This window comes from Perna viridis, chromosome 8 (genome assembly GCF_037379345.1).
Source record: "Perna viridis isolate PV_CMFRI_1.1 ecotype Kerala chromosome 8, ASM3737934v1, whole genome shotgun sequence".
Classification (NCBI taxonomy): domain Eukaryota; kingdom Metazoa; phylum Mollusca; class Bivalvia; order Mytilida; family Mytilidae; genus Perna; species Perna viridis.
In genome coordinates this window covers 46,873,599-46,887,481 of record NC_142452.1, presented here as the reverse complement: position 1 = coordinate 46,887,481, position 13,883 = coordinate 46,873,599, and positions in this window count along the sequence as shown.

The following is a 13,883-nucleotide window of genomic DNA, read 5'->3' as shown; positions in this document are numbered from 1 at the left end:
TTACTAACATTGACATAAATTCTACCCGACAAGCCATGTCTGACTTCTTAGAGTGCAAAGGTGTAACGGCGTCAAATATCATATTTTTTCGTCCCAAGAAAGGGAGACTGTCTGCTAGATTTAACGCTCCGTCCAAGTTTCGTTTCGTGACTTAGTACAAAACAAAGCGTTCTGGCCTCCTGGAATGATATGTCGACATTGGTATAACAATCGTGAATGGAACGATTGGTTAACTGAGCTAAATTCACACCAATTATCATGCACAGTACGTCCATAGTCTTGATATTAATTATGTTACCAGTTGTTGTTTGGAAGGTTAGAGGGATTATGTCGTCTGCAGTGTGCTTATCGGACATGCTTCAGTATAGCCGATGCGACATAGCTTTAATAAGTGAACATAAATTGCTTCCACATCGATTGCATTGATCGTAATTATATGTCTTACGCTTCTGCAGATACATCTGTGAAACGAGAGACTTAAAGATGCGATAAAGGCGGCGTAGCAATCTTATGCCGTAACGAAATAAATCTCAATGTTACCCAACTCAACTTTTACCTATATTACCTGCAAAACTACACTTGATTACATTCTTGTGGATAATACTTTAAATACTTTTGTAAAATCCTGTACTGTCGTAGAAGAAGGAACATTAGCTAATACGTCCGATCACCTGCCTATTATTATCAACATTGATATTTCTATGATGCCGATATTTATTCATACTAGTGATCTTGCTTGGCCATCATGGCACGAACCGACAGAATTAGACATCAACAGTTACTTAGAATTTCGACAAATTGTGATATTGACACAGCTGCTCAACAACTTACTGAGTTATTGTTGTCGACAGCTGAATCGTGTATACTCTATAACCGCTTTAATAGATTAACAAAGCCTTACTGGAATGATGATGCAAAACTTGCTTATCGCACCGAACGCTTAGCTCGGCAACAATGGATTTCAGAAGGTCGACCTAGAGGCCATGACTTTCCTTCATATACGTACATGTATTATAAATCTGGCAAAAACAATTTTCGTGCTTGCATGGAAAGACTATATGAATAAAACGTTTGAAGACATTGATAAAGCAGTAGGTTGCGACGTACGTTTATTTTGGAAACTTATTTCACGACGAAAACAGCGTAAAAAGCTAGTGCTGTCTAAACTCACCTACAGTGACAAATCTAGTGACCTTCCACAACAAATATCAGATATTTTCGCTGAATACTATACTGATGTTTACACACCGTCACCAGAGAACGACCAAGACATACATTTTAAAACTGTAGTAGATCGAACGTTGCATGACATTCTACAGACACTTCTCAATAAACATTTGGATATACCAGGTGGTTTGATCTCTATTGACGAACTAGAAAAGGCAATAAATAATCTGAAATTACGAAAAGCTCCAGGCTTCGACAAATTGCAAAACGAGCACTTGCGTCACTGTGGAGCAAAATTCAAACGTGAAATTCTAAATTTGTTTAATGCATGTTTACGACAAGGTAAAATTCCGAAACATGAAACACTGTTACCGATTTATAAAGGAGAAGGAAAAGTTAAATCAGATCCTCGGAGTTACCGACCAATATCGCTACTAACAGCATTATGTAAACTTTTTGAATCCGTTCTGAAGGACCGTTTGTCATCATGATTATCGAAACAACAGACTCATTTTCCAAATATACAACAACAAGGCTTTCATATAACTTCCAAAAAACTTTATACTATAACCTTGAACTGAACAGTAAATTGTACATGTATGTAGCGTTTTTGGATAGTTCACGTGCATTTGAAACAGTGTGGCACTCCGGTTTGATATATAAACTTCATGAACTACAAATACACAAAATATACCTGAAAATCATATATGATTGTTACCAAAATATCACAAGTTCAGAAATGTGCAATGGCTTTTATTCTGAGAAATTCAAAATCAAGCAGGGAGTTCGTCAGGGTGGTGTGCTTTCAGGCTTACTATATATGGTATATATTAACGATCTCCTCAATCAACTGCAATCAGCGAAATCATGTGCTACATATAACATTGGGAACTTGACGACCTGCAATCTGTCATTAGCTGATGATGTAACCTGCATTAATATGACACCGAATGGTCTTCAGGAAATGTTGAATACTGCGTTATGTTATTCTCAGAAATGGAGGTTCAAATTCAATCCTGATAAATCGACCGTCTTATGTTATACTTCAAAAAAGAATAAAGAACATTCAAAACTTACCTTTAAACTTGGAAATAATTATCTCAATTCAGTTAATTCCGCGAAACACTTAGGCAAATTGAGAACTACTGACTTAAGTGGCGCATCTGACATTAACTTGTCATGCCAAACAGCTAGCAACGCCTACTTCGCTATTGTTGGAATGGGTTCCCATGTAATGAATCCATTGACACTAACAAGTCTTTATAATAAAATAGTTTTACCTACAGTTCTGTATGGTAGTGAATTGAGGAACACTTACACTCAGAAAGATTTATGCAAACTGAACACTTTCCAACACTTTATTGACAAACACATTCAAGAATACGATCCGACATTTGTGAAAGCATGTTGGATTTAACTCGCATTCCAGTCGTAGTCGATAAGCAAAAACTGATGTTTCTACATCTACCCTCAACACTGATACACTAGCTAAACAAGTGTTCATCTACAGACTTTTCCAATATTTTTCTCATTCATTAAGGAAACAGATTGGATTCATACCGGACATAATAAATATTTTACACAAATATGATCTCCAGCAATATCTTTTGAACTATACATACTCTGGTGAATTTCCGTCTAAGTTTTCATGGAAAAACATTGTTAATACTGCTATCAGTACCTCTGAGCTAAACAACAAAATGTTGAGAATACTGTGTAATGATGACTTCGCAAGATTTAAGGAACTAATAGATTTAGGCAAACCATCAAACTTATGGAAATACGGTCTCATTTCATCTTTGTGCCTGCAAATAGCCAAGAAAATATCAAAACTATGGACTTTATCAATCACATCCGGGTATTGTCAGTTATGTGCTTCATATTCAAATGATATCAAATTTCAAATTGTCCAGTCTTAAATGACAATCGACAATTAATGAACGGAAAACTGTATTGTCTTCTAGGACACGACATCTACAGTGAACTTTTAAAATTGGACGTTATAATACAATGCAACATTCTTTTAGGAGCAAGTTGGACTCACGCTGACCCAGACATTATCTTATCCGCAACTGGTCCAATTCTTGTGATCTGTACTCTCTAAAGACGTGCTTGTATGTAAATTTTTATTTTGATTAACATTAATTTTATTTCCATTTGCATTATGTAATTGTATTTGTATGTCATATCTCCTTTTGGAGGAATTAAAGTTATGTATGTATGTATGTATGTATGTATGTATATCATCGATTCGTGACGTATCTAAATGCCTAATTAGGTTAGGGCTAGTCCTTGGATATGCCTCCAGTGAATGATTCTATTTTATCATGGTTTAAAGAAGTGAATGCATTTGAATGTTCTTCCCTTGGTCCCATTTTAGCATGCATCCTTGTCATAAATTCGAAAAGACGCCATTTGATGAAAAGTCCAAGTTAATTAAGGGCCCGTCCGTCCGATAAACTTTTCTGTAACAAATTTCTCAGCTTTTATTGGAGCGAATGCTTTATGTATCGCTTTTGTATTATGAATGGTTTCAAAAATCTACCTTTTCCAGGTTCTTAGCTCCTCTTCCGGTTTACCATACGACTTTCCCTGTCACAAAAAGCAATAATTGTGTGACCGTTCGTCGAACGGATCAGATTAGTTTTATTTAACTTTGCACAGGTGTTCAGTACCATACAAAAAAAAACGGATATTAAGTTCAATTTTCAACAAAATCTTAAATGTAGTTTTCGAGTAAGGCCGTTGCGAACATTTTGCCATCTCCCTTCCTTTTTCACAATGGCTGGGTATCACTTACGGTTCCATAAATGCCCTATTTTGGTAATGATATGCATGTTTTTTTTATATATGCAAAAGTTTACAGAAATGGATGAGTGTCGATATCTTTAGCACGACGTAGTTTGCCAAATCTTGTGTGTATACTGTTTAGACCCATTTTAAATAAAATATGACCAAATTATTCATCAGTTGTCTAAGCGACATTTTATTCAAATATTATAATACGACCGCCAAACGTTAGCGGTCGAATAATGGTATGTCAAGTTGTCATCGACGTCGTCGCTGCCGTCCGTGTTGTCATCCGTAGACACTTGTGTTTTCGTGCGAAAACTTCGAACAACAAAAGGAAGGGTTGTACTGATTTTGGGAGTCATAACCGCAACCGTTTTGGAATAAGGGGTAAAAAGAAAAAGCATTTCGTAGAATTAACTAGAGAAGTATATGTAACTCCAGTAAAAGCATAGAAGTTCAACAATATTTATACCACAATGGTCAGACTGGTATTGATTTTGGGGATTTTAGAAATTATGGCCCATAAAAGGGCATGCATTTTCGTGATGTCCAGACAACTTGACTATTATTATCTGAGCCGCTTTGAAATTGTATAACACATTGTCATACTACCCAAGGAAAGCTAGGATTGATTTTGGGGATTAAGACTTTTACTACTTTGGAATCAGGGGCCAATAAGGGGCATAAAACGTGCATTTTCAATTAGTCCTGTGTTAGGACATTAAGTAAAAACGAATGGATCTCATAGAAATTTTACTTCAAGCTGTAATGCCATTAAAGGTAGACTGAAATTGATTTTACCGGTTGTGACTTGAGCAAAGTAAGAATAAGGGGCCAGAAACAAGTATGTTGTTTCTGATTTCTGGATAATACTAGTAAATTCACTAAAAGGGAATGAATCGCTCTAAAATTGAACCTAAAGTGCCATACTCCTAAAGAAAGGTTTGGATTAATTTTTGGAGCTTTCAAACATTTAGGAATAAGGGCAAGAAAGTGACCGGCTTAATCCTGTCAAATTCTAATCCTGTGTCAAATATTTAATCATAATTAATCAAAGCTATATATCAAGTTAGAATGGTGTGTCCATACATGTACCTGACCCAGCTGTTCAGGGTTCGACCTCAGCAGTCGTATTAAGCTGCTCCCTACAAAGAATTATCATTCGGTACATGCGGTCTCTATTAAATGCGGCCTATGAGGAAACATGTTCAGAAAAAAAAAACACACCCGGCGGGTGACCACGTTATCTCGCTACGTGTATCATAAAATTTATGAAACCTCTCGTCTGTTAATAGCTGCGGTGAGTAGTATTTTGAATGAAATACGCTATAAGCTCAATGTACAAGACCAGGTACATGCACCTCTGAATTATTTTTTAAATCAACATTGTATTATTAGGAACCAACCATCCTTATGCTCGAAAAGTTTGGTTGATTGTAAAAGAAAATTAATCTCTGGATTTAATCAATACATAATGCTATAATAGATACTTTCTCTTTTAACAGACTTCCAACGACCAGCACGGTGGATATATACATGTACTGCAAAAAGGAGGTCTGTTTATTTTTTCGGAGTACCCTAGTCCACATTTGTATGTAGACCGTCTTTGTTTCCTGTTTTTTATACGTTCTGGCCACGTATGTGGATTTTGACGTATCATTGTTCACGCTTCGGTATTTGTTTGGCCGATATTCAATGAGAGCAGCGTGTAGTGTGTAGTTTCAAAATTGTCTGTTTGTTTGTTTGTTGTTGTTTTTTTTTTGTTCTGTCTTCTCGTTGTTTCTTGTCCTTTCGTTTTCGGCTTTGTTTTTTTTTCACAAATTTCCTCCATTTTAAAATTTTCATTCGATGTTGCTATTACTTCTTATACGAACAAAAATTAATGGTCGGTACTATAGCACAGGAACCAATGCAATATATGAGTCTAACGTAAAACTGAATTTATGTTGACTCTCAAAGGCATAAAAGTTGCTTTCATGGTGAGCTGTGGCAGCAATACTCTGGTATCGTATGTTCGGCTTGACTTTAGTCCCGGGCGATTTCTCCTGTATGATCCCGCTCCCGCTACCATTGGTTCTCGTCCAACTTGAAACTAAGAAGAATAGTCCGACTCGCCTTCACTCGTCGTGTCATGCTCATTCATACGATTAGGAAAGAAAAATGAAATTTCAATCCACTAAATGAATTTAAAACAGGTAAAAAGGAAAACATTTGGCCTTTCTTTCTTGAAAAGTTTAGATCTTAAAAATCGCATTCAAACAAATTACAAAACATACTAGGACCAAGTTTTCTTTTTATAGGACGGATTGAACTAACATATTAAATGTTAGCCAACCGGCTTGGTTATATCATATTGAAGTAGCCAGTTGTAAACTGTACATATAGTCACAGAGGGGCTGTGATAGAAAGGTACTCACTTTTAAATAAAATTAACTGTCTTTGGTCAATTTACTTTGATGAAGAATGTCGTTCGGAGAATGGAAAAGGGGGAGGGTCATTACTAATATGATTACACAATATTTATGACATGATCAGTAAATTTGACTTCACGGTAGAATTGATTTTGAGCAAATGACAAAGGCGCACGTACCTTTTTGAAAAAAAAAAAAAAAAAAAAAAAAAAAACAGACAACGTCTTTCTTCTTTCTCCCTTACACGAAAACACTTTGTGTATTTTTTTATGAAATAAACAGAATTCTCACATCAAAACTCCATTATCTGACATTTCCTTTTCGTGCACGTACATGTATGCAATGTAATCTAGTAGATAGTAAATGCAGGAAAATGCGCGAGGGCGCATGTTTTCGGTTCTCCTACGCCGTTGTATTACGATTGATTAATATATTCTATATAATAGCGATTTTCTTGTTTATCCTTCGTCAGATACGGGTACAATAGTGACCAAAACGTTGGACAGTCGAACAGATATACATGTACATGTAGTTGTAACCATATTGGCATTACATGGAAGAAAGTTTCGATCGGTCAATTTGGAGTTTATTTGACCTACAAGTTGTGCAAGGTGCATATCAAATCACTAAGTACGTGTATTGCACGTGCAGTCATTTAATTCACAACAGTAACGAAGCGATGCTAATGAAGATAAATCATCAACGTTTCGGGTAACTGACAGAGATTTTAGCAAATGGACAAGTCTTTCAGTTCAAATACTTATAGGGGGTGGGAGTGAGAAGTGCTCACAACACCTTACGGCTATGTACACAGACACGTTGTTTCATTGTTTATACATGTAGATGCTTATGCCTTTTGTTGTATTAACAAAGGATCATGAAAGAACACGAACAGATCAACTGGCGTTTGAATTGCTTTGACTTAATACACACGTAGAAAATACTTGTAGCACACAATGTTACACTTCGCAAGCTGTCACTGTATTCAAAGAACTTTAGAGCTAGACTTTTTTTTTGTAGAAATGAGTAAATAAATATGCTATTCTGACTACATGTATATGTGGGTAATAACATGAGGGGCAGGAATTTTTATTTTTTTTATTTTCTTACTTTGTATTATGAAATCTTTATTCAACTATCAAACTAAGAATCTTTTTGAAATATCTAGATGGCCCTTAAAAGGGCCGTATAAATATGTGGAAACTGACATCTGAGGTACATGTACATGTTCACAGTCCGGGAATTCTAGTCTGCGTCACAGCCGGTATGTTGACTCTCAAAGGCATAACAAGTTGCTTTCATGGTGAGCTGTGGCAGCAATACTCTGGTATCGTATGTTCGGCTTGACTTTAGTCCCGGGCGATTTCTCCTGTATGATCCCGCTCCCGCTACCATTGGTTCTCGTCCAACTTGAAACTACGAAGAATAGTCCGACTCGCCTTCACTCGTCGTGTCATGCTCATTCATACGATTAGGAAAGAAAAATGAAATTTCAATCCACTAAATGAATTTAAAACAGGTAAAAAGGAAAACATTTGGCCTTTCTTTCTTGAAAAGTTTAGATCTTAAACATCGCATTCAAACAAATTACAAAACATACTAGGACCAAGTTTTCTTTTTATAGGACGGATTGAACTGACATATTAAATGTTAGCCAACCGGCTTGGTTATATCATATTGAAGTAGCCAGTTGTAAACTGTACATATAGTCACAGAGGGGCTGTGATAGAAAGGTACTCACTTTTAAATAAAATTAACTGTCTTTGGTCAATTTACTTTGATGAAGAATGTCGTTCGGAGAATGGAAAAGGGGGAGGGTCATTACTAATATGATTACACAATATTTATGACATGATCAGTAAATTTGACTTCACGGTAGAATTGATTTTGAGCAAATGACAAAGGCGCACGTACCTTTTTGAAAAAAAAAAAAAAAAAAAAAAAAAAAAAAACAGACAACGTCTTTCTTCTTTCTCCCTTACACGAAAACACTTTGTGTATTTTTTTATGAAATAAACAGAATTCTCACATCAAAACTCCATTATCTGACATTTCCTTTTCGTGCACGTACATGTATGCAATGTAATCTAGTAGATAGTAAATGCAGGAAAATGCGCGAGGGCGCATGTTTTCGGTTCTCCTACGCCGTTGTATTACGATTGATTAATATATTCTATATAATAGCGATTTTCTTGTTTATCCTTCGTCAGATACGGGTACAATAGTGACCAAAACGTTGGACAGTCGAACAGATATACATGTACATGTAGTTGTAACCATATTGGCATTACATGGAAGAAAGTTTCGATCGGTCAATTTGGAGTTTATTTGACCTACAAGTTGTGCAAGGTGCATATCAAATCACTAAGTACGTGTATTGCACGTGCAGTCATTTAATTCACAACAGTAACGAAGCGATGCTAATGAAGATAAATCATCAACGTTTCGGGTAACTGACAGAGATTTTAGCAAATGGACAAGTCTTTCAGTTCAAATACTTATAGGGGGTGGGAGTGAGAAGTGCTCACAACACCTTACGGCTATGTACACAGACACGTTGTTTCATTGTTTATACATGTAGATGCTTATGCCTTTTGTTGTATTAACAAAGGATCATGAAAGAACACGAACAGATCAACTGGCGTTTGAATTGCTTTGACTTAATACACACGTAGAAAATACTTGTAGCACACAATGTTACACTTCGCAAGCTGTCACTGTATTCAAAGAACTTTAGAGCTAGACTTTTTTTTTGTAGAAATGAGTAAATAAATATGCTATTCTGACTACATGTATATGTGGGTAATAACATGAGGGGCAGGAATTTTTATTTTTTTTATTTTCTTACTTTGTATTATGAAATCTTTATTCAACTATCAAACTAAGAATCTTTTTGAAATATCTAGATGGCCCTTAAAAGGGCCGTATAAATATGTGGAAACTGACATCTGAGGTACATGTACATGTTCACAGTCCGGGAATTCTAGTCTGCGTCACAGCCGGTATGTTGACTCTCAAAGGCATAAAAAGTTGCTTTCATGGTGAGCTGTGGCAGCAATACTCTGGTATCGTATGTTCGGCTTGACTTTAGTCCCGGGCGATTTCTCCTGTATGATCCCGCTCCCGCTACCATTGGTTCTCGTCCAACTTGAAACTAAGAAGAATAGTCCGACTCGCCTTCACCCGTCGTGTCATGCTCATTCATACGATTAGGAAAGAAAAATGAAATTTCAATCCACTAAATGAATTTAAAACAGGTAAAAAGGAAAACATTTGGCCTTTCTTTCTTGAAAAGTTTAGATCTTAAAAATCGCATTCAAACAAATTACAAAACATACTAGGACCAAGTTTTCTTTTTATAGGACGGATTGAACTAACATATTAAATGTTAGCCAACCGGCTTGGTTATATCATATTGAAGTAGCCAGTTGTAAACTGCACATATAGTCACAGAGGGGCTGTGATAGAAAGGTACTCACTTTTAAATAAAATTAACTGTCTTTGGTCAATTTACTTTGATGAAGAATGTCGTTCGGAGAATGGAAAAGGGGGAGGGTCATTACTAATATGATTACACAATATTTATGACATGATCAGTAAATTTGACTTCACGGTAGAATTGATTTTGAGCAAATGACAAAGGCGAACGTACCTTTTTGAAAAAAAAAAAAAAAAAAAAAAAAAAAAACAGACAACGTCTTTCTTCTTTCTCCCTTACACGAAAACACTTTGTGTATTTTTTTATGAAATAAACAGAATTCTCACATCAAAACTCCATTATCTGACATTTCCTTTTCGTGCACGTACATGTATGCAATGTAATCTAGTAGATAGTAAATGCAGGAAAATGCGCGAGGGCGCATGTTTTCGGTTCTCCTACGCCGTTGTATTACGATTGATTAATATATTCTATATAATAGCGATTTTCTTGTTTATCCTTCGTCAGATACGGGTACAATAGTGACCAAAACGTTGGACAGTCGAACAGATATACATGTACATGTAGTTGTAACCATATTGGCATTACATGGAAGAAAGTTTCGATCGGTCAATTTGGAGTTTATTTGACCTACAAGTTGTGCAAGGTGCATATCAAATCACTAAGTACGTGTATTGCACGTGCAGTCATTTAATTCACAACAGTAACGAAGCGATGCTAATGAAGATAAATCATCAACGTTTCGGGTAACTGACAGAGATTTTAGCAAATGGACAAGTCTTTCAGTTCAAATACTTATAGGGGGTGGGAGTGAGAAGTGCTCACAACACCTTACGGCTATGTACACAGACACGTTGTTTCATTGTTTATACATGTAGATGCTTATGCCTTTTGTTGTATTAACAAAGGATCATGAAAGAACACGAACAGATCAACTGGCGTTTGAATTGCTTTGACTTAATACACACGTAGAAAATACTTGTAGCACACAATGTTACACTTCGCAAGCTGTCACTGTATTCAAAGAACTTTAGAGCTAGACTTTTTTTTTTTGTAGAAATGAGTAAATAAATATGCTATTCTGACTACATGTATATGTGGGTAATAACATGAGGGGCAGGAATTTTTATTTTTTTTATTTTCTTACTTTGTATTATGAAATCTTTATTCAACTATCAAACTAAGAATCTTTTTGAAATATCTAGATGGCCCTTAAAAGGGCCGTATAAATATGTGGAAACTGACATCTGAGGTACATGTACATGTTCACAGTCCGGGAATTCTAGTCTGCGTCACAGCCGGTATGTTGACTCTCAAAGGCATAAAAAGTTGCTTTCATGGTGAGCTGTGGCAGCAATACTCTGGTATCGTATGTTCGATTTGACTTTAGTCCCGGGCGATTTCTCCTGTATGATCCCGCTCCCGCTACCATTGGTTCTCGTCCAACTTGAAACTACGAAGAATAGTCCGACTCGCCTTCACTCGTCGTGTCATGCTCATTCATACGATTAGGAAAGAAAAATGAAATTTCAATCCACTAAATGAATTTAAAACAGGTAAAAAGGAAAACATTTGGCCTTTCTTTCTTGAAAAGTTTAGATCTTAAAAATCGCATTCAAACAAATTACAAAACATACTAGGACCAAGTTTTCTTTTTATAGGACGGATTGAACTAACATATTAAATGTTAGCCAACCGGCTTGGTTATATCATATTGAAGTAGCCAGTTGTAAACTGCACATATAGTCACAGAGGGGCTGTGATAGAAAGGTACTCACTTTTAAATAAAATTAACTGTCTTTGGTCAATTTACTTTGATGAAGAATGTCGTTCGGAGAATGGAAAAGGGGGAGGGTCATTACTAATATGATTACACAATATTTATGACATGATCAGTAAATTTGACTTCACGGTAGAATTGATTTTGAGCAAATGACAAAGGCGAACGTACCTTTTTGAAAAAAAAAAAAAAAAAAAAAAAAAACAGACAACGTCTTTCTTCTTTCTCCCTTACACGAAAACACTTTGTGTATTTTTTTATGAAATAAACAGAATTCTCACATCAAAACTCCATTATCTGACATTTCCTTTTCGTGCACGTACATGTATGCAATGTAATCTAGTAGATAGTAAATGCAGGAAAATGCGCGAGGGCGCATGTTTTCGGTTCTCCTACGCCGTTGTATTACGATTGATTAATATATTCTATATAATAGCGATTTTCTTGTTTATCCTTCGTCAGATACGGGTACAATAGTGACCAAAACGTTGGACAGTCGAACAGATATACATGTACATGTAGTTGTAACCATATTGGCATTACATGGAAGAAAGTTTCGATCGGTCAATTTGGAGTTTATTTGACCTACAAGTTGTGCAAGGTGCATATCAAATCACTAAGTACGTGTATTGCACGTGCAGTCATTTAATTCACAACAGTAACGAAGCGATGCTAATGAAGATAAATCATCAACGTTTCGGGTAACTGACAGAGATTTTAGCAAATGGACAAGTCTTTCAGTTCAAATACTTATGGGGGTGGGAGTGAGAAGTGCTCACAACACCTTACGGCTATGTACACAGACACGTTGTTTCATTGTTTATACATGTAGATGCTTATGCCTTTTGTTGTATTAACAAAGGATCATGAAAGAACACGAACAGATCAACTGGCGTTTGAATTGCTTTGACTTAATACACACGTAGAAAATACTTGTAGCACACAATGTTACACTTCGCAAGCTGTCACTGTATTCAAAGAACTTTAGAGCTAGACTTTTTTTTTGTAGAAATGAGTAAATAAATATGCTATTCTGACTACATGTATATGTGGGTAATAACACGAGGGGCAGGAATTTTTATTTTTTTTATTTTCTTACTTTGTATTATGAAATCTTTATTCAACTATCAAACTAAGAATCTTTTTGAAATATCTAGATGGCCCTTAAAAGGGCCGTATAAATATGTGGAAACTGACATCTGAGGTACATGTACATGTTCACAGTCCGGGAATTCTAGTCTGCGTCACAGCCGGTATGTTGACTCTCAAAGGCATAAAAAGTTGCTTTCATGGTGAGCTGTGGCAGCAATACTCTGGTATCGTATGTTCGATTTGACTTTAGTCCCGGCCGATTTCTCCTGTATGATCCCGCTCCCGCTACCATTGGTTCTCGTCCAACTTGAAACTAAGAAGAATAGTCCGACTCGCCTTCACTCGTCGTGTCATGCTCATTCATACGATTAGGAAAGAAAAATGAAATTTCAATCCACTAAATGAATTTAAAACAGGTAAAAAGGAAAACATTTGGCCTTTCTTTCTTGAAAACTTTAGATCTTAAAAATCGCATTCAAACAAATTACAAAACATACTAGGACCAAGTTTTCTTTTTATAGGACGGATTGAACTAACATATTAAATGTTAGCCAACCGGCTTGGTTATATCATATTGAAGTAGCCAGTTGTAAACTGTACATATAGTCACAGAGGGGCTGTGATAGAAAGGTACTCACTTTTAAATAAAATTAACTGTCTTTGGTCAATTTACTTTGATGAAGAATGTCGTTCGGAGAATGGAAAAGGGGGAGGGTCATTACTAATATGATTACACAATATTTATGACATGATCAGTAAATTTGACTTCACGGTAGAATTGATTTTGAGCAAATGACAAAGGCGCACGTACCTTTTTGAAAAAAAAAAAAAAAAAAAAAAAAAAAAAAACAGACAACGTCTTTCTTCTTTCTCCCTTACACGAAAACACTTTGTGTATTTTTTTATGAAATAAACAGAATTCTCACATCAAAACTCCATTATCTGACATTTCCTTTTCGTGCACGTACATGTATGCAATGTAATCTAGTAGATAGTAAATGCAGGAAAATGCGCGAGGGCGCATGTTTTCGGTTCTCCTACGCCGTTGTATTACGATTGATTAATATATTCTATATAATAGCGATTTTCTTGTTTATCCTTCGTCAGATACGGGTACAATAGTGACCAAAACGTTGGACAGTCGAACAGATATACATGTACATGTAGTTGTAACCATATTGGCATTACATGGAAGAAAGTT